This window comes from Meles meles, chromosome 2, assembly GCF_922984935.1.
Source record: "Meles meles chromosome 2, mMelMel3.1 paternal haplotype, whole genome shotgun sequence".
Lineage (NCBI taxonomy): Eukaryota > Metazoa > Chordata > Mammalia > Carnivora > Mustelidae > Meles > Meles meles.
The window spans coordinates 126,619,816-126,641,021 of record NC_060067.1 but is presented as its reverse complement, the minus strand read 5'-3'; the positions used below and the strand labels follow the sequence as shown (position 1 = coordinate 126,641,021).

The 21,206-nt window shown below is 36.7% G+C and overlaps 1 long non-coding RNA gene across 1 annotated transcript; it reads right to left on the bottom strand.

The window, feature by feature from the left end:
* Positions 1 to 611: 611 nt before the first annotated feature.
* LOC123930186 lies at positions 612 to 20,490 on the bottom strand. The gene is made up of 3 exons (XR_006816002.1): positions 20,108 to 20,490; positions 14,549 to 14,681; positions 612 to 905 (listed from the first exon to the last, which is right to left on the bottom strand). It is a non-coding gene; the product is annotated as an uncharacterized LOC123930186 (long non-coding RNA).
* Between the last annotated feature and the right edge of the window lie 716 nt (positions 20,491 to 21,206).

The window sequence follows — 21,206 nt, the reverse complement described above, 5'->3', positions numbered from 1 at the left end:
TCGGGCTCCCTGCTCAGCAGGGAGCCTGCTTCTCCATCTCACACTGCCCTCTGCTTGTGTTCCCTCTCTCACTGTCTCTCTCTCTGTCAAATAAAAACAAAATATATTTCAGTACAATAATGTAACCTTCCAAGAGAAAAGGCTGTCTATACGTATACCAACAGAGACAACACCAAAGAAAAAAAGATAAAGGCCAAAAGTTCAAGAGAAAAATACCAATTTTCTCTTTTATCTATGATGTTTTGATCATTAAGATCATTTGATCTTAAAATACAAATACCAATTGCATTTGGCTGGCAAAAACTCTTATCAATATAATCCTTCAAAAATAGGTATATATGTATAAACATATAAAACTCTTCAAGTTCCATATTTGTCTGCGTAGGGACTTCAGATCTTTCCCTAAAACCATTATACTATTTGCAGCTAGGACTTCATGTGCCTCTATATACTTTGATCTCTATTATTAAATTTTAAGCTCCCTAAATGCAGGCTCTGAGTCCTATGTAGCGTTGATGTGTTAAACACCACACAATACTGAGACTCACAAAATAAGTGAAGTTTATTTCATGTGAAATATCTGAAAGGAAAACCAATGAATAAATCCCACATCTCATATCGTGGTCCCCTAGCTCTTCAAATCCACACTGGTCATCCTGGGCGCCTGCCTCCCAGCAACACTCTGCTGCCCGTATCTGTGTGACTCCACTCCTCTGGCCACAGGAGTCGGCACAGGAACCCAGCTTGGCTCATCCAAAGGGTCTTCTGGACCTTAGAAGAAACCAATTCTGGGAGAAAGGAGCCCTTTTCCTTTATGATCTCGGAATAGTTTGGCTCCAAGTCTTGGAGCTGTCAAGCGCTTCTTCTCCAGCTTCCCAATGAAAGCAGTCTTCCTAGTCAACACACTGAAAGCAGAGGGGAGAAAGTGAGAGGCCAGGTGAGCCCACACCCCTAAACCTTGTGGCACCTTAACTCTTCTCAAGATTAGGTTATAAGGGCCCGTAAATTCCGTTGACTTACTTTCACTAGCTCTTGTAAGGCTTCCATCACTAGAAGCCAGAGTTCTAACTAGAGCAGACACAGATTTGTATTACTATAAGGATTCTTGGAATTTATGGAGTCCAAAATCCTCACATTAAGTATTAGGAAGATGGATTAGAGAGGTTAAGTACCTTGCCTGATCACAATGAATTTGTAAGGTCTTTAGAAACTGTGGCATTCTCCAGGTTGGATCACTTACTCACTCTCACACCAACATTCCCCAGTACCGCAGCTAGGGTGCAGGGAGGCGGCCTAAGTTCTTGGCAAAACGAGGCATCAAGCCAGGATTTGGATGAGAAATGAGCATGCTCAGAGTTTGTCTCTTTGGGGGAGCATGGTGGTATGGCCAAGCAATTCCTCTGACACAACAAAGGTAGACTCTCTGGTGTATAGTATCCTACCTGCCTGGTAAAATACCGGCTCCCTAGAACCACTGTTTTTCTTTTTAATTGAAGTACATTGACATATCACATTAAATTAGTTTCAAGCATACAACAGTGATTCAACAATTCCATACATCATGAAATACCACGATCAGCGAATTTGAATATTATTGACTATATTCGTTCCCTATGCTGTACTTTTCATCCCTGTAACTTCATTTTATAACTGGTAAATTTGTACCTCTTAATCTCCTTTGCCCATGTCACTCATTTCCCCCTTCCCCTTTGGCAACTACCAGTTTGTTCTCTATATTTATAAGTTTGTTTCTCTCTTTTGTTGTTCTTTGGTCATTTGTTTGTTTTTTAAGATTCCACAGATAAGTGAAATCATATGGTATATGTCATGGTCTGGCCCATTTCACTTAGCATAATACCATCTAGCCCCACCATGTTGTCACAGATGGCAAGATTCCATTCTTTTTTAAGGCTGAGTAATAGTCTATTGTGTATATTTACTGCCTCTTTTCAACCATTCATCAATCACGTGGAACCATTGTCTTTTGATGGATTGTTCTGTTTTCTTTGTCTGTTTCTGACCAAGTGAGATCCAAAGCTGGTTCTATGGCTCTCCCAAGATTCTGGGAGCTACTAAGAACCTTCAGTAAATCTCTTTCTGCTCCAACGAGCTAGAATTCTGTTTGAAACCAAGAACCTTGACCTAAACAAAATTTGGTACTTGGACATGCAGTGCTGCAACCTCGCATGTGGAACCGGATTGCTGAAGATGGACTTTGAGCCAAGAAGGCACAGATACTGAAAGCAGAAAGCGGGGAACTCTTAATATGCGTGATATAACATGTTGTCAAAATGTCCCATAGTGTACCTTGGAAAGTACACTACACTGTGTGCAACTTTCCACTAGAGGAGTAAAAAAAAAAAATTGACATAGAAGGAAGACACTTAATAGCAGTCCCCAGTATTCCTAAACTCCTTCCCAAATTTAGTACCATTCTGACATGGTTTTTGGCTGCCCCAGAAACTACAAAAAAAACCAGCGTGTTAAACACAGGGGATTTTATTTTTCTCACACTTGAAGATTAAATAACACTGAAGAGAGAGTCAGTCCATGCAGTTTATACATTCAAAATCAGAATCCCAAATCATCAATAAAAAAGTAAAATGATGAGCAGAGGCTAAGAAGAGAGGGGGATGTCCCACACCATAGAAATATCTCATTGACATCAGATAGTATTTTGCTCACATCTGTTGCTTTGCAGCTTAAGCCGTCCTCCCACCTCTTTTTTCTCCCCATCCCCTCCCCTTCCTGTCCCTTTCTCCCTCTGTCGTTCTTTTATAACCTATGACCCTATGGGCTATTTGGGCAGGCAGTATTCATTATTCTTCTCGGAGAAGAGAAGAGACTGGCTTTGGAAAGTTGTGTAAGGTTTTCAACATTAAAAATCATGTGGCAAGACTCAGTATTAATCGGAAGTTGGAGCAGATCTAGGTTTCCTGAGGCCTGAAGTTATTACAATTTACAGAAACTTTGTTAAGAAGAATCATAAACATTAAAAATACAAAATCAGATAGGAAAGTGAATGAGAAAAAAATTGCAAGTAATTATAAATTCTATGAAGTTGACAAATCCACAAATATCACAGAATCCAGCAAAACAGCATAACATTTTAATGAATAAACTGCTCAGCAGCCTTCTCCAATATGCTACCTCTCTAGGCTGCATATTTTGATCATCTCTTCAAATGCAAATAATTCTTAAAATATACTTTTCTATAGAGAAAGTAAGATTTTTCAGTCAGTTCTCAGCACAGCAGGTTGAAATGTATTCTTTGTCATGGACAGTTTTTAAAAATGCTTTTAGCTTCACCACTCATTTATTGCATGTAAGATTAAGTTGGGGAAGAAGTTTCTGCCATTCATGAACCCCAATATTTCAGGGCATTTCAATTTTTTTGTGCAAGTTAATCTTAAATACTTTACAACAACCTTCCTTCAGCTGATGATTCACTGTAGCGGGGTAAGTTTTATGCTATTTTGTGGATTTGTGCAAGATTAACAAAATTAACTTGTGCAAGATTAACAAAATCAACTTGTGCAAGTTAATCTTAAATATTTTATGACAACCTTCCTTCAGTTGATGATTCACTGTAGCGGGGTAAGTTTTAGGCTACTTTGTGGATTTCAGTATTTGCTGTCAAATCATCAAGGAAGTTAAATCTTTCTCCAATGTGTTCATATAATTTATTACTCTTCATTAATGGGATTCAATTTATCCTTTTCTATTTGAAATTTATCTCTCTTAATGAATTACTGCTTTTGATGTGGTCTGAAGATTTGTTACAATTTACTTCTTGATAGAAAAATATCTATTGATCTCATGTAGAAATATACAAAAAACAGTTTTACCTTGGGATGTTATTATAATTTAATATGCTTCATTGTCAACTATAGTCCTGACAGGGGAGAACTTCTAGTTTTGACTGGATGCCAAGGAGAACTGAAACGCCTGCTTACATGCCTAATGAATTTTGTGTTTAATAAATTGTTACACACCTAATGGTAGGACAAATTTTCCACGTATGGATTGGCTTCTGAGTGCACATTTTTCAGTTTTTTTTAAAGATTTTATTTATTTGACACAGTAAAAGAAGGAACATAAGCAGGGGTAGGGGGAGAGGGAGAAACTGAGCAGGGAGCCTGACATGGGGCTCAATCCCAAGACCCTGGGATCATGACCTAAGCCAAAGGCAAACGCTTAACTGACTAAGTCACCCAGGCTCCCCTGGCTGCACATCTTTTAAAAATGTTTCTCCTCCACTGCCCATAGATTTCTGGTGCTCAGGACTAAAGATCGTTCATACGGCATCCAAACTTCCGGCCCCATCTTCCCTATCATGAAATTAGGTGAGCTGGTATAGTTGAGGTAGACATACTCCTGTAGCGGCCCAGCCAAGAAGGTTGACAATAACACAGAGAACAGCCCAGGAGGCACGTAAGTACATCTGGAAAATGTTGGCAAAAGGGTGGTTAAGGTGGAAAGAGAAAATAGTCTTGCATACAAAATATCTTACTCCTATCAAATTTACAAAAATATTTGACTATGTGAGCCCAACAGTAGCACCTTGGAAGGGGCTCGGATAAGTGAGGTGCCCTGGAGATGAAGCTTCATTAGCGTTATGGTGAATATGCCTCTGCTATTTCCATAACGTGTTTCTCGTTTTAATTTATATCCACTTTTATTGAACTAGAACTGACACATAACATTGTGTAAGTTTAAGGTGAGTAATATGATGATTTCATGTTTGTATATATTGTGAAGCGTTTGCCACAATAAGGTTAGTTAGCACATGGTTGACCTCACATAATTACCATTTTGTTGTTATGGTGAGAAAATTCAAGCTCTACTTTCATAGCAACTTTGGGGTACACAAGGCAGTATTGTTAGCTATTGTCACCATGCTATACATTGGATCCCTGGAACTTATTCATACCATAACTAAAAGTTTGTAGCCTTTGACCAACATCTCCCCATTTCCCCTGCACTTCAGCCCCTGACAATCATCATTCTATTCTGTTTCTGGAAGTTCAATGTTTTTAGATTTCACATATAAGTCTTTGTCTTTCTCAGTCTGAATTATTTCACTTAGTATAACGCCCTCAAGGTCCATTCATGGTGTTTCAAGTGGCAGGATTTCCTTCTTTTTTATGGAGGAATAATACTTCATGGTGTATATATACCACATTTTCTTTATCCAGTCATCTGTCGATGGGCACTTAGATTGTTTCTATGTCAAGGCTATTGTAGATAATGCTGCAATGAACATGGTGGGGGGTGTAGATATCTCTTTGAGAGAGGGATTTTATTTTGGAATATATCCCTATAAATGGGATTGCTGGATCAGGGGTAGTTCTGGTTTTAATTTTTTGAGGAGCATCCACACTTCTTTCCAGAGTGGCTGAACCAATTTACATTCCCACCAACATTGCACATTGTTTTTCTGTATCATTTGTTATTTGCTATCTCCTGTCATTTTGATAATATCCATTCTAACAGGCATGAGGTAATATCTCATTGTGGTTTTGATTTGCATTTCCCTGATGTTAGTGATGTTGAGCACTTTTTCATATATTTATCAGCTATTTATGTGTCATCTTTGGGAAAATGTCTGTTCAAGTCCTCTGCCCATTTTTTCAATTGGATTGTTCGGGTTTTCTTTTCTATTGAGTTGTAGGAAGTTCCTTATATATTTGGATTATTATCCCCTCATCAAATAGATGGCTTGCAAATATCTTCCCCCATTCCATAGGTTGCCTTCTTATTTTGTTGATCATTTCTTCGCTGTGCAGAAACTTTTTAGCTTAATGTAGTCTCACTTATTGATTTTGGCTTTGTTTTAAGATGTAAGTCTTGCATAGTCAAAATTCAATTCTTCCATTTTTAAATGTTGGTAGAGAAAGAGCAAAGAAGTGGAAATAGAACAGAACTTTGCCCCATGCCATGAACATTTCTAGAAAATTTTACTTCTCTTCCTGGGACCCAAAGGAGGGTTTTTACTTTCTCTCCTTTTACCCACTTCTCTTAGCCTCAGTTTCTCACTGTGGGTAATGTAGGAATTCAAAGACTTCCAAATGTTACATCCCAATGAATGAATGAGCTCACTGAGTTATCAGAACTGAAGTCTCGAGAAGCCGGGTGCTGTGATCATGGCAGGTCCGAATCATTTGTGAGGGGAAAGCAAAAGCAATGTAGGAAAGAAATCCTGTGTGCCTGGGAGGTGGCACAGCACAGCCCACCCTGAGACCTGTTTAGAAGGCAGTAAGAAAGAAGAGACTATTCTGGGAAAATGGGATCCTAATATGGGGGTAATGGAATACAGGATTTGGGTGATGACATGGGCAGAGTAAACCCAAAATAAACTTCACCAGGTTGCTCTGTTTGGGACTATTCTCTAAATCCATCATTTGCCATACACATAATGGGCAAACATATATAGCCATACTTAATGTCGAGATGTTTTAAAATTTTTGATAAACTTGAAATAAATATTATGAAAAAGAGTATATAAACAACAAATGTTTAAAGGTATCCAAATCCTGAAAGGCAAAAGGGCTATAAACACGGCACGACCCTGAGCATACACTGCCAAGTTCAGAAGGGCCAATTAATGAATATTATAATTGATGAACTGATGACAGTGATAAGAAAGTAAGGGATTCTTACAGCTATAACTGTAGAAATATGCCTACTTACCCATTCTAGTCCCTGCTTGTGCAATATCTCCTGAAAATACTTCCACTACTGCCTTCTGTTTATGATGTACTGAAAGTCAAAGGACTACTTCTCAAGGACCCTATTAACAAAGTGTAGAAATTAACAAATGCATACCTCAAAATATGACACAAGCCTGTATCTGCATACCAGGAAAGAAGATATTTTCCTGGATCACGTAATTATCTCTGATTTGTATGATCACTATAAAGAACTTACTATTACAGGTTTTCCAAATTATGCCATGCATGATAACAAAAATAAACACCTCATAAAGTGATAACACTCTTAGTCGTTCATAAATTAATAATAATAAATTTTATCTGAGGAATACAACTCGACACATGGTATTAATAACTTGAAAGAATCACTAAAATTGTCTTTGTAAAATCCTTTTTTTCCCCATTTTCCCTCTTTTATTCGACTTATGTCTACCATTTTCTTCATATGACAGATGATTTTAAATGATATGTATATAATGGCGATAGATCAATTTCTCTTAAAGAATATCTACATCATAGATGATCTATAGCTATTGGATCGTTTATTATAGAATGAGTCACTTATCCTAGTTTGAAAAAGAATTAAAGTACATAAGTACGTCATTAACAATGCTAATTGTTAATTAACAATAAACAATGTTAATTGTTAATTAACAATAAACAATGTTAATTGTTACAATTGTTACAATGTTAAGGATTTAGCAACCACCTTCTTTGAAAGGTGTGGTCATTTGGAAGGTCACTAGAAAGGGTGGAAGTTTAAGGTCTAGTTCTGCCTGTTTTTCTAAAGTCATGCTTGTCCTTCATTAAGTGAGTTCATTTCCTCATAACTTAATTTTCCTTTTTAGTAAAATGCAGATCCTATCAGCTTCTGAACTGCTTCATAGAGCTACTATGATGAAACAATATGGCATCAGATGTGAAACATTTTAAGGACAAATACAAGACATAATTATTTTAATGACCAATAATTAAAGTAAACTATTTTTCCCATTATGTTTACTGTCAACTTCTCAGTCTAAAGCCAACTTAATGCATCTATTTGATAATCTAATTATGTGACTAAATTGAGCTTCATGGAAACACCATGAAAAATAGACACAGGTACTGTTTTCAAGCATCCTTTAATACAAACACCTTACAAACCACAGACTAAAAGCTGGCTTTCGGAGGGTAGCTCCACTACCATAGAGGTGAGCACACATAGCATCATGTATAGAGGAGTTGAGTTACTCTGTTGTACTCTGGAAACTAATGGAACATTACATGTCAACTATTCTCAAATTAAAAAAAAATTAACAAAAATGAATTTTAAAAAGTTTTAGAGTTGGCTTTCACAATAACCTTTCAGTTTAAGTTCTATATTCACTAATTCTAATTCAGTGAATTAAATATAGCAATTAAACTCTAGCCACTTATAGAGTACATATTTCTCTGTGGAGTGAAATATCTACACTTGGACACCTGCTTCCTGTTTCAGGGTTTTATCAAGCATCTAAAATTTCTCATATAATTCTAAATAACCCCTAACTTTAAATCCTCCCCTTACCACATACTAGTCTACAAAATAAAACACAAGAGTTCTTGGTGTTTGGGGTCGGGGTAGGGGGCTTTATAAAGTGAAATGAATAACAGACTGCAAAAATTCTGAAACCAAGAATTCTCTAAAAAGTTTGTCAAAGTAAAATATTTGGCCAATGTCTTGTTGAGCTTTCTATTTTATATAAAAGAGAAAATTCCTAAATAGAAAAGAGTGTCAATAGATTATGACACAGAAAACAGCTACTTTATTTTAACATATCTGGGTTATAAGTAATAATATTGTTTTTCTCTTTTAAAAACTTAATACATTATCTGTTTTTATGTTATTTGAGCTGAAATAATTCAGTTACAAAGGTTGTGGATCTTTCTCAATGATTTTACACTAAAACGAAACTCTTGCTCTTAGAGGTTAAAAGTTCAGAAGCTAGAACTGGACTGTAGGGAGTTCAGAATCTGGCCCTGCCCCTCATTGGCTGTGTGCCTGCAGACAAATTATTCCACCTCTCTGTGTCTCAGTTTCCTCACTCACAAAATAGAAATACTAATAGATCTACCTAAAAGGGTTGTGATGAGGGCTGAATGAAAACCTAAGCAGAGCACTTGGAACAGTGCCTGGTACACACTTCCTACATTGCCATTATTTCCCAAACATGTTCCCATCTTTTATTAATGCTTATTAAGTGAAAGCAATTACTATGTACCAAAATATCTACAAATAATCCAGAATAGTAATATGGTCAAATCTTTGTGAGTGTGACTGTCAGAGGTAAATGTCCTAAGAAATTATTCAAAGGATTAAACTTGTAAATAGAAAATATATATAAGGCACACCTATGAGAGTGTTGCTGGGAATAAATGTATGGATAGGGAAAGAAAGTACCTAGATAAGGTCAAATTAATCATCCAGAATTTAATGAGATATTGATCATACTTCATTTTGTTTAATGTGGCCATTAACATTTTAAAAAATAATCTCAAAATGCCTTGAATTAAATCAATGAAATTGATTTTTAATGTGTGGTTGTAATAGATTTTGACAAACTTTATATGATGATTATTATTTACTTATTCACTTATTCATTCCTTTTTAAAAAATGCAATACGTGCTCTCCATAATACCCACCACCAGGCTCACCCAACCTCCCAGCCCCCTCCCCTCCAAACCCCTCAGTTTGTTTCTCAGAGTTCACAGACTCTCATGGTTCGTCTCCCACTCTGATTTCTCCAAATCACTTCTCCTCTTCATCTCCCAATGTCCTCTGTGTTATTCCTTATGCTCCAAAAATAAGTGAAACCATATGATAATTGACTGTCTCTGCTTGACTTATTTCACACAGCATAATCTCTTCCAGTCCCATCATGTTGAATCAAAAGTTGGGTATTCATCCTTTCTGATGGAGGCATAATACTCCATTGTGTATATGGACCACAACTTCCTTATCCATTCGTCCGTTGAAGGGCATCTTGGTTCTTTCCACAGTTTGGCGACTGTGGTCATTGTTGCTATGAACATTGGGATACAGATGGCCCTTCTTTTCACTACATCTGTATCTTTGGGGTAAATACCCAGTCGTGCAATTGCAGGATCATAGGGTAGCTCTATTTTTAATTTCTTAAGGAATCTCCACACTGCTTTCCAAAGTGGCTGCACCAACTTGCATTCCCACCAAAAGTGTAAGAGGGTTCCCCTTTCTCCACATCCTCTCCAACAAATGCTGCTTACTCTCTTGTTGATTTTGGCCATTCTAACTGGTGTAATGTGGTATCTCAGTGTGGTTTTGATTTGAATCTCCCTGATGGCTAGTGATGATGAACATTTTTTCATGTGTCTGCTAGCCATTTGTATGTCTTCTTTGGAGAAGTGTCTGTTCATGTCTTCTGCCCATTTTTTGACGTGATTATCTGTTTTGTGTGTGTTGAGTTTGAGGAGTTCTTTATAGATCTTGGGTATCAGCCCTTTGTCTGTACTGTCATTTGCGAATATCTTCTTCCATTCCGCGGGCTGCCTCTTTGTTTTGCTGACTGTTTCCTTTGCTGTGCAGAAGCTTTTGATCTTGATGAAGTCCCAAAAGTTCATTTTCGCTTTTGTTTCCTTTGCCTTTGGAGACATATCTTGAAAGAAGTTGCTGTGGCCGATGTCAAAGAGGTTACTACCTATGTTTTCCTCTAGGATTCTGATGGAATAGAAGACCTCTAATTGAGGTCTTATATTCATTTCGAGTTTATCTTTGTATATGCTATAAGAGAATGGTCGAGTTTCATTCTTCTACACATAGTTGTCCAATTTTTCCAGCACCATTTATTGAAGATACTATCTCTTTTCCACTGTATATTTTTTCCTGCTTTATCAAAGATTATTTGACCATAAAGTTGAGGGTCCATATCTGGGCTTTCTACTCTGTTCCATTGGTTTATGTGTCTGTTTTTGTACTAGTACCATGCTGTCTTGGTGATCACAGCTTTGTAGTAAAGCTTGAAATCAGGCAATGTGATGCCCCCAGTTTTGTTTTTCTTTTTCAACATTTCCTTAGCAATTTGGGGTCTCTTATGTTTCCATACAAAATTCTGGATTGTTTGCTCCACATCTTTGAAAAATGCTGGTGGAATTTTGATTGGAATGGCATTGGAAGTATAGATTGCTCTAGGCAGTACAGACATTTTAACAATGTTTATTCTTCCAATCCATAAGCATGGAATGGTGTTCCATCTTTTCATGTCTTCTTTAATTTCTTTCATGAGTGTTCTGTAGTTCCTTGAGTACAGATCCTTTACCTCTTTGGTTAGGTTAATTCTCAGGTATCTTATAGTTCTTGGTGCTATAGTAAATGGAATCGATTCTCTAATTTCCCTTTCTATATTTTCACTGTTAGTATATAAGAAAGCAACTGATTTCTGTACATTGATTTTGTATCCTGCCACATTATTGAATTGTTGTATAAGTTCTAGTAGTTTGGGGGTGGAGTCTTTTGGGTTTTCCATACAAAGTATCATGTCATCTGTGAAGAGAGAGAGTTTGACTTCTTCTTTGCCAATTTGAATACCTTTCTCTTTGTTGTCTGATTGCTGTTGCTAGGACTTCTAATACTATGCTGAACAAGAGGGGCAAGAGTGGGCATCCTTGTCGTGTTCCTTATCTCAAAGGGAAGGCTGTCAGCTTTTCCCCATTGAGGATGATATTCGCTGTGGGTTTTTCATAGATAGATTTTATGAGGAATGTTCCCTCTATCCCTATATTTTGAATTGTTTTAATCAGCAACGGATGATGTATCTTGTCAAATGCTTTTTCTGCATCAATTGAGAGGACCATGTGGTTCCTCTCTCTTCTCTTATTGATTTGTTCTATTACATTGATTGATTTGCGAATGTTGAACCAGACCACAATGCTTTGAAACTGAAGTCAACCACAAGAAAAAGTTTGGAAGAAATTCAAACACCTGGAAGCTAAAGACCATCTTGCTTAAGAATGTTTGGATCAACCAGAAAATCAAAGAAGAACTTTAACAATTCATGGAAACCAATGAGAATGAAGACACTTCGTTATAAAACCTATGGGATACAGCAAAGGCGGTCCTAAGGGGGAAATACATAGCCATCCAAGACTCCCTCAAAAAAACTGAAAAATCCAGAATACACCAGCTCTCTTTATACCTTAAAGAACTGGAGAATCAACAACAAATTAGGCCAACCCCACATACAAGAAGGGAAATAATCAAGATTAGAGCAAAGATCAATGAGATAGAAACCAGGGACACAGTAGAACACATCAACAAAACTAGAAGCTGGTTTTTTGAAAGAATAAGATCAATAAACCATTGGCCAAACTAATCCAACAGAAAAGAGAAAGGACACAAATTAATAAAATTATGAATGAAAAGAGAGAGATCACAACTAACACCGAGGAAATAGAAACAATCATCAGAAATTATTATCAACAGTTATATGCCAGTAAGTTAAACAACCTACACAAAATGGATGCATTCTTGGAAACCTATAAACTTCCAAAACTGAATCAGGAAGAAACTGACAACCTGAATAGACCAGTATGTAGTAATGAGATTGAGGCAGTGATCAAAAACCTCCCAACAAACAAGAGCACAGGAACTGACAGATTCCCTGGGGAATTCTACCAAACTTTCAAAGAAGAAATAATACCTATTCTCCTGAAGCTGTTTCAAAAAATAGAAACAGAAGGAAAACTTCTAGACTCTTTTTATGAAGCCAGGATTACCCTGATCCCCAAACCAGGCAAAGACCCCACCAAAAAGGAGAATTTCAGACCAATATCCCTGATGAATATGGATGCCAAGATTCTCAACAAGATCCTAGCTAATAGGATCCAACAGTACATTAAAAAGATTATCCACCATGACCAGGTGGGACTTATCCAAGGGATGCATGGGTGGTTCAACATTTATTCATTTATTTATTTATTTATTACTTTTCATATAGGCTCCATGCCCTATGTAGAGCCCAATGTAGGACTTGAACTCATGACCCTTAGATCAAAACCTGAGCTGAGATCAAGACTCATATGCTTAAGGGTGTCTAGGTGGTTCAGTCAGTTAAGCATCTCCTTCAGGTAAGGTCCAAATCCCAGCGTCCTAGGATCAAGTCTAGTGTCAAGCTCCCTGCTCAGCAGGGGAGTCAGCTTCTCCCTCTCCCTCCCCTGCTTATGCTCTCTCTCCCTTAAATACATAAATATAATCTTAAAAAAAAAAAAGAGTCAAATGCTTAACTGACTGAGCCACCCAGGCACCCTTGTGTTGATTTTTTAGCAAAAACAACTCTAAATCTCTGATTCCTTTTCTAGGAAATAACTAGAAATTTTCCAGCAAGAATGGAATAAGAAATCTTATACTTTACTTATTCTACTTATATTTGTTTCAGCTTGTGTTTCATATGTTTCTTCAAATTCTAAAATTTGAAGGTGAACGTCACTATAATCTTCCAAACCAGCATCTTCAAATATGAGTTCTACAGCAAAGGTTATGGTTTTTTAAAAAGTGAATGGGATAAAGAGGTACAAATTTACAGTTATATTCACAGAGATGAAAGTACAACATAGGGAATGTAGTCCATAATGTTGAAATAATGTTATACAGAGACCACATTTATGGTGGTGAGCACTGAGTAATATCTAGAATCGCTGAATCACTATGTTGTACACCAGAAGCTAATATAACACTGTATGTCAGCTATACTTTAGCAATTAAAAATCTATAAATAAACAAACACAGTGAAAACAAGCATCATTACCAGATTCCAGCCAAATACTGTTTGGCTGGAATGATCTAGGCCTGCTGCTTGCTGGCTGTCTCCATGATAAAAAAGGGAGGTTGGCAAGTGTTCAAGGACCAAATGAAATTTTTTTTTCTCCTTAAATCCAAATCATTAAAAGAGAAGGAAAAGAAAAAAAATATTCATGAATTTACAGTGGATCAATTCCAACATTCCCTTTGTTGTTGTTCTTGATCACAGTCACCTGTTTCAGATGTCAACAACAGCTACAGTTAAAGAGCTAGGGCAAAGCTATCAGGTCATCCTGAATATAGCTTTAGCTTGAAACCACAACATTTGATTTGTTACAGCTTCAATGCCCTTATTTTCCAAACAGTCTAAAATTGAAGATTTCCACTTTGATACAATAATTACACATACATGCAAGTACTTTATACATTTCTTAGATACTAGAGTTTTGGAGGTTCTGTTGTCTCTAAAAGTTTTGTTATTAATTCAGTGTATTATAGAAGGTCAAAGAATGTGGTCTATAAAATGTCTAGTTTCTGACACAGATTAAGGTGGGTTTGAGGATGCTTAGGAACAGGATGCATACTAGTCTCATGAGTGAGAATGTTTTGTCTGTAGCTATTAATTCAACTTTTATATTATCTCAATATTCTATCTTCTTTTTAATTGTTTATTTAAGGGGCACCTGGGTGGCTCAGATAATTAGGCATCTGCCTTCAGCTCAGGTCATGATCCCAGGGTCCTGGAATCCAGTCCCACATCATGCTCTCTGCTCTGCGGGGAGCCTACTTCACCTTCTCCCTCTGCAGCTTCCCCTGCTTGGGCTTGTGTGCTCTCTCTGGCAAACAAATAAATAAAATCTTCAAAAAGAAATGTAGAACTTCCCCCAAAACTAAACTACTAATAGCCTACTGTTGACTGAAAGCCTTACCAATAACATATACAGTCAATTAACATATATTGTATGTTACATGTCTATATATTCTCAAAATAAAGTAAGACAAATATTATTAAGAAAAATTATAAGAAATAGAACATCTGCTTACAGTATTATACTGTAGTCATCAAAAAAGAATCCATGTTTAAGTGAATAAGGGTAGTTTAAACAGTGTTGAAAGGTCAACTATAAAAGGAAGAGACCTTTTGCTCCTTGAATCCATACTGCTCCAAATTCAATTCCTAAAAATTGAGGAGAAAAACAGGATCAATTGTTTTAATACAAAACCTGCTCATTACTTTTAATAAAAAGCTGTTTTTTAAAATGGACTAAAAAGTTAAAGAAAGGCGAATATTAGAAATTCCTTTAAAATGAGCAATAGCTTATTTTAACTTGCTATTCATTTACACCACATCACCAACAAAATCACCATAGGCTCCTGAGAACATCCTTGTGAAATGGAAAGATCTTTATTTGCCTCACCAAGTTTCAGGAAAGATGGGCTAATTACAGCTTAATACCTATTTAACAATATCATGCAACAAATACAAAGAAACTCTTTAAATTCTCAAAACAGAGATTCCAGAAATATGACAATGTTATCACACTTTTATCTTTAGCATTTATTTGACCAAACGAAACATCTTGTTCCTGGAGCATGGGCTTATTACAAGAGAAAGGAATCTGAAGTCTGGGAGACCCAGATTTAATTCCCCAGTTTAGCTGTGTCTTCTCAGGCAAGTTACTCAACCTCTCTGTCTCCCTTTCCTCTTGTGCAACCTGAGTAACATAACTACTTGGGGAAGAGAGTTGCAAAGATTATACCTCTGAAGAGCCTACCTCATACATTAGCATAGTAAACCCTAGTTGGGGCTCCATTAATTTCCCTCCTCTATTCCCAAATGACCATTCAAAAACCCCGTGCATTTTGAACTGAATTTCTAGCTGCAAACCATTCGAAGTGAAAAACATTATAGTTGATTCATGTTCTAAAATCTGAAATGGGTCTTTAAAAGCCCCTCATATCTAAATGATCTGAAGCAATATTATTTCAATAAGTTCAATAAAGTTCTCTTAAAATTTGTTATATTTTATGACCCAATTAGCTATGTCTTTAAATATATATACAAGTGCTGGTTTAAAAATCAAGATGCTGGTCAAACAGAAATGTAGCTGAATCCCTTAATTCAGGCAAATACTGTAACAAAACAGCCTGCAGTACAATAAAGTCAGCAAAGTAAACACTGGAAAGAGATAGTCAGCCTTGTTGTCTCTGTTAAACATGTCAAAGTGCTACATCTGAAAATATTTGAAAAATCTGCCCATTTTCCATCTGTTATATTTCTCAGAGGATGACTGAAAGTTCATGTGAAAGTTCACTGTAAGTTCAAATATGTCATATGAGGTCATTTGCAGGGTAAAGGTTCACTGGGAGTTTATTATTATTTTTTTAAAGACTGAAGGGGAAAAAGAATAAATAGACTAATTGAAGCTATTTTATATTGCATTATGACCACTGTGTTTTTAAGCATCATTAATAGAAAGTATAAATTTTAAAAGGCCGTGTGCATGCACAATGGCAATAACAATAATTATAAGTGCCTAAGATAGTACCCTTGGGGATTCTTCTTAGAGAAGAGGCTGTAGATCAGTTTTTGCTGTTCTACATATCATTTTAAGTACAACAGTTGCTATATTTTACATTGTATTGAATGATTTGTTTAAATTGCATATTTAAAAATAGTTCACAGGGGTGCCTGGGTAGCTCAGTCAGTTAACCATCTGCCTTTGACTCAAGTCATGATCCTAGGGTCCTGGGATCGAGTCCCGCATCCAGGTCCCTGCTCCGCAGGAAGCCTGCTTCTCCCTCTCCTTCTGCTGCTCCCACTTGTGCTTGCGCTCTCTCAAATAAATAAATAAAATTTAAAACAGTACACAGAGACAGAAAAAAGAAACATCAAAATAATAAAGAAATATAGTCTTACTGTGACTGAATAGGTATGATTTTTAATTTGTAATTGCTTAAGAATGCTGTTTGAGGTATACCATTTGTGGGCTGCTTATAGCATAAGCAGGAAGCCAAGAAAAATATGTCATTTGGAACAAAATGACTAAGTCATTGAAAAAAAATCTAAATCAAATGGACATTAGTCAATTTTATCTCAATTGCTGAAGCAAAAATTAAGATTTGCTTTTGGATAATATCTTCGTATTTTAAAAATGCTTAGAGGAACATAATTTTCCACGGAAAGCCACAGTGGACATATGTATATATGTTCAAATATATACAAAATTTAGGACATAACTTCTGGGTTCACCAATTAAAAAAATTTTCTTTCTCTAACATACTGAAACATCCTAGAGTTCAGCAAAGGATTCTAAATATATTGAGTAAAGGTGCATTCCACTCTTTCCTGTCAAATGCATGTCCTCAGCTTCACAATATAACTTGCAGTGTGCACTCTGCTCCTTAAAATGAAAAGCATCTTTGTTTCTCTCCAGTGTGTGCATATTCTCTTCATGATGTATTGTCAACTGGTTTTAATGGACCACAGCGTTTATTCACAGCATTAAAACATACACATGTTAGACATATATATGTATATAATGAAATTAACTTTTTTAGCTGTTAAAGAAGGAAAGGTAGGGACGCCTGAGTGGCTCAGTTGGTTAAGCATCTGCCTTGGGCTCAGGTCATGATCCCAGGGTTTGGGGACAGATCCCGGCATCCGGCTCCCTGCTCAGTGAGAAATTGGCCGCTCCTTCTACTCCTCCCTCCAACACTCGTGTCTGTGCGTGTGTGTGCACATGCGCATGTGCACAGATACTCTCTCTCTCTCTCTCTCAAATAAACAAAATCTTTAAAAAAAAAAAAAAGAAAGGAAAGAAATTCTGAGTAAGAAGGAGAGAGGAGAAAATGGTTGAGAAATGACTATAGTGGGGGGGAGGGAGTAGGGCAGATCACTGTCTTCCTTGACCATTTTCGCTTATTATTTGACACTCTCTAATCACAGCTTTCCATCTTAGAAGTTATTTTCTTCCTCCCAGTATTTCTGGATTAGATGGGTAAGAATCTGAACACTCTCTCCACTATTCTTAACTTTCATCTCACCTTCCTGAGGTTCCCTGATTGTCCTGTGGCGGCTCTCCTCCCACTCCAAGCCACCTCATCCTTTCCCAAGACCTCAACTATCACCTCTCTCAGACTGTCAAGGAAAACTTTATGTCTTTCCCTCACATACCACCAAGCTGTTTTCAACTGTTGATATGTTCCATGCATACAAAAAACTAAATGAAATGCTACTTCTACCTCTGTTAGTACCATTATTACTATTATTACTAACACTAGCATCACTGCACCTGCTGCCTCACTACTATTAATACTACACTATTATTACTGTGTCTCCTGAGTACCATTCACTTATGTGTTTACTCTGTGTCAGGCACTGGATTCCGCCTTTACCAACAGCAACCTAGTTATAGTAATCTTTACAACAACCAATAATACCTACTCACAGGGTATTATTACCCTTATTTTATACTCAAGGAACTCAACAAGACTCAGGACTACATTACTGTAACAGAGAGGTGCAACACATGTTCAAATAAAATCAGAGCATGCTTCTACTCTTGTGTTAACACAATTTATCTTTCATTAGTCTCCAAATAGTTGATGAACATTGAAGTGTAAAACAATAAGATAATCAACATTTTATTGAAAAATTACTGTATTTTTTGGTACTGTTCTAAGTGCTTTATTCACTCCCCTTCCATAATAACCCCATTTTCCTTACTCTACAGATGAGTGAAACTGAGGAACATAGAGGTTGAATAACTTGTCCCATCTCACAGAACTGGTAAGCAGTAGAACCAGGATTCCAGGCAATGTCTCGAGAGTTTATGCCTTTTAATTGCTATTCTGGGCTAAGAGATATATCCAATAAATTTGTACAAATGCAAAGATCCATGCCCTCAAAGAGTTTACTATCTGAACAGATAAGAGCAAGATGATAAAATCTAGGAGGTCAGATTTCTGGCATATTAACTATCTGTTTTATAGTTGCAAAGCTGTTACACTGGAAACAAGAGGCAAGGAAACCAACTACAAGACTTTATAATTCACATAGTCTTCAGAATCCAGAGGAGATTCTATAAGAGTCCTCAGAATCTACAGAAGAAAACTGGCAAATTTGGATGAACACAAAATGAAGCAAATTAAGGATATTATGGAGTGAAAACTGACCTTGTTGGTTATTGCTGAGATAAGGGAGACTCAAGACCAAGATCACGTGAGTCTATGTCAGTGGGAGACTGACCACATCACCATCAAAAATATACAAGTCTTAAATAGAGGCTGATGAATTTTGAGGTAAGAATAAAATTACAAATAAAAACAAATCTATGTGGATAAGTCATCTGCTCCCAAGTAAGGGTAACCACTGTAAAAGCAGATGGTCATTCTGAGAGAATACAGAGGTATAAGAGCAAAAGGCTGAGGACATATTTCCCATTGGTGCTACAACCCTCATGTACTTATTGCTTCTTACTCATCTGGTACCATATGACAGCCAAGGAGGAGAAGGAAAAGTTAGAAAGAATATGTAGCACCTGCCTGGCTCTGGAAAAGGATCAGAAAAAGAATGGGAAACAAGGCTGGAAAGACCACTGTCTAATGTGAGAAGGGTCTAGAATCTCATCTAGACAAAGGCCAGTGTTCTGCAAGCTTCATACTGGTGAGCTGGCTTGTGCTGTAGGAGCTTCTTGGAGTCGAGACCAAGAACCTTCTCCCAACAGAGCCCCCAGATGGAATGTGGTCCTGGTATTCCAAGGTTCTACTACGTTTAGTATATTGAGTTCTTAAAGAGAAAGATTCGATTTCTATTTTAGGTACTATTGCATTTTCCTAGGACTGTCATAGCAAAGTACCAAAATCTGTGACTTGCTCAGATTTTGCAATAGAAATTTATTGTCTCCGTTCTAGAGGCTAGAAGTTTGAAATCAAGGTGTAGACAAGCAGGGCTATGTTGTCTTTGAGCTCTGGGGGAGAATCCTTCCTTTCCTTTTGTAGCGTCTGGTATTTTGCCAGCAATCTTTGGCGTTCCTTGGTTTGTAGATGCAATCCTGTCTTCATGTGCTATTCTGTGTATCTGTATGTTGTCTTCCCTCTGTGCACGTCGTTCTCTCTGTCAAAATTTCTACCCTTTTTATAGGAACACCAATCCTATTGGATTAGGCCCACCCTCACGATATCATTTTAACTTGATTATCTCTGTAGAGACCCTATCTCAAAATAAGGTAACATTCTAAGTTCCTGGGGGTTAAGAATTTGAACCTATCTTTGGGGGACACAACTCAACTCATAACAGGTACAAAGTTTAGCTTAATAATAAATCAGAGACCATGAAAATAGGAATATCAAATATTGTACATTTTCTTATGGAAGTACAATTTTTAAGGTGCCATAAAGAATTCTCCTGAAACTTAGCTCTGGATCCTAATAAGATAATGATGGCAAGGACATAAATTTTGTGTCTCATAATACAAAAACAGTACATAATGCAAATAAACAATATAAATTCTAAAAAGAACAATAATGAAGTACCAATAAACACATAATAAAATTTCTAAAACATAGCTACCATATGCCATGCTATATAAACTTTCCTACCAGTCTGGCATCAAGTGTTAATCTATGAATTTTTCATCACTACTCAGCACCACATTCAGTGAGGTGGCCTGTAAAACAAACAAAAATGACAATTACTATGGTAAGTAAAATTTTCAATACCCACCCAAATATAAAAACAAACTTTATTTTTCAAAAGTATTGTCATAAAAGTGGGGGAAAAAAACTTGATGATTTTACATGGGTGCCATTTTGTTTTTGCTTGTTTTAATAAAGTAAGCCAATGATGCAGAAAGGCTAGCTTGGAATAACAGAAAAAAAATACGGGTCTAAGAATCATGGGAGCGGTGCTTCAATGTCTCAGTCGGTTAAGCTCTGCCTTTGGCTCAGATCATGATTCCAGGGTCCTGGGGTAGAGTCCCTTGCTCAGCAGGAAGCCGGCTTCTCCCTTACCCTCCACTGCTCCCCCTGCTTGTGCGGTCATGTTCTCTCTCTCTCTCTCTCTCTCTCTCTGTCAAATAAATAAATATATAAATAAAATCTTTAAGAATCACAGGAATGTAGGCCAAATGATAAACTTTAAGCAAAATGGGGTTAATGCATTATCCAGTGTGGTTGTGAGAAATGACTGATAAAAATATGTGTAAAAGCACCATGAAAATTGCAAAGTGCTTCAAAAGGTAGGTTATTTTCAGATGTGAAGTGTGACACGAAGTTGTCATTACGTTATTTATAGAATAGGAGAGAAAATTTATAAAATTTATAAAATTTGTAAATTATGACTATCCTATTTAATAAGTTAATGGACTAAAAGTTATCAATAAGTCTATTAACTAAAACTCACTCTTCTAGAATCCAGAAGATCTGAAGCTCTTTATAGAGTTAAGAGCTATAATCAGCATGGGATAGTAAAATACTTTGAGTTTTAGGTGTTTGGCTTGTGTGAATCCAACTTGTGTGAACAACTTAACTCACGCTGTAAATTTGGGCAAGTTATGTAACCCTTTGTATATCAATTTCCTCATCTCTCAAATGCAGACAACAACCTCTGCCTAATAAACAGTAGAATTTAAAAAAAAAATTATGAAGTGCCTATCACATAGTAGGCATTCAACAAATGATGGTTACTTTGTTTCATAAA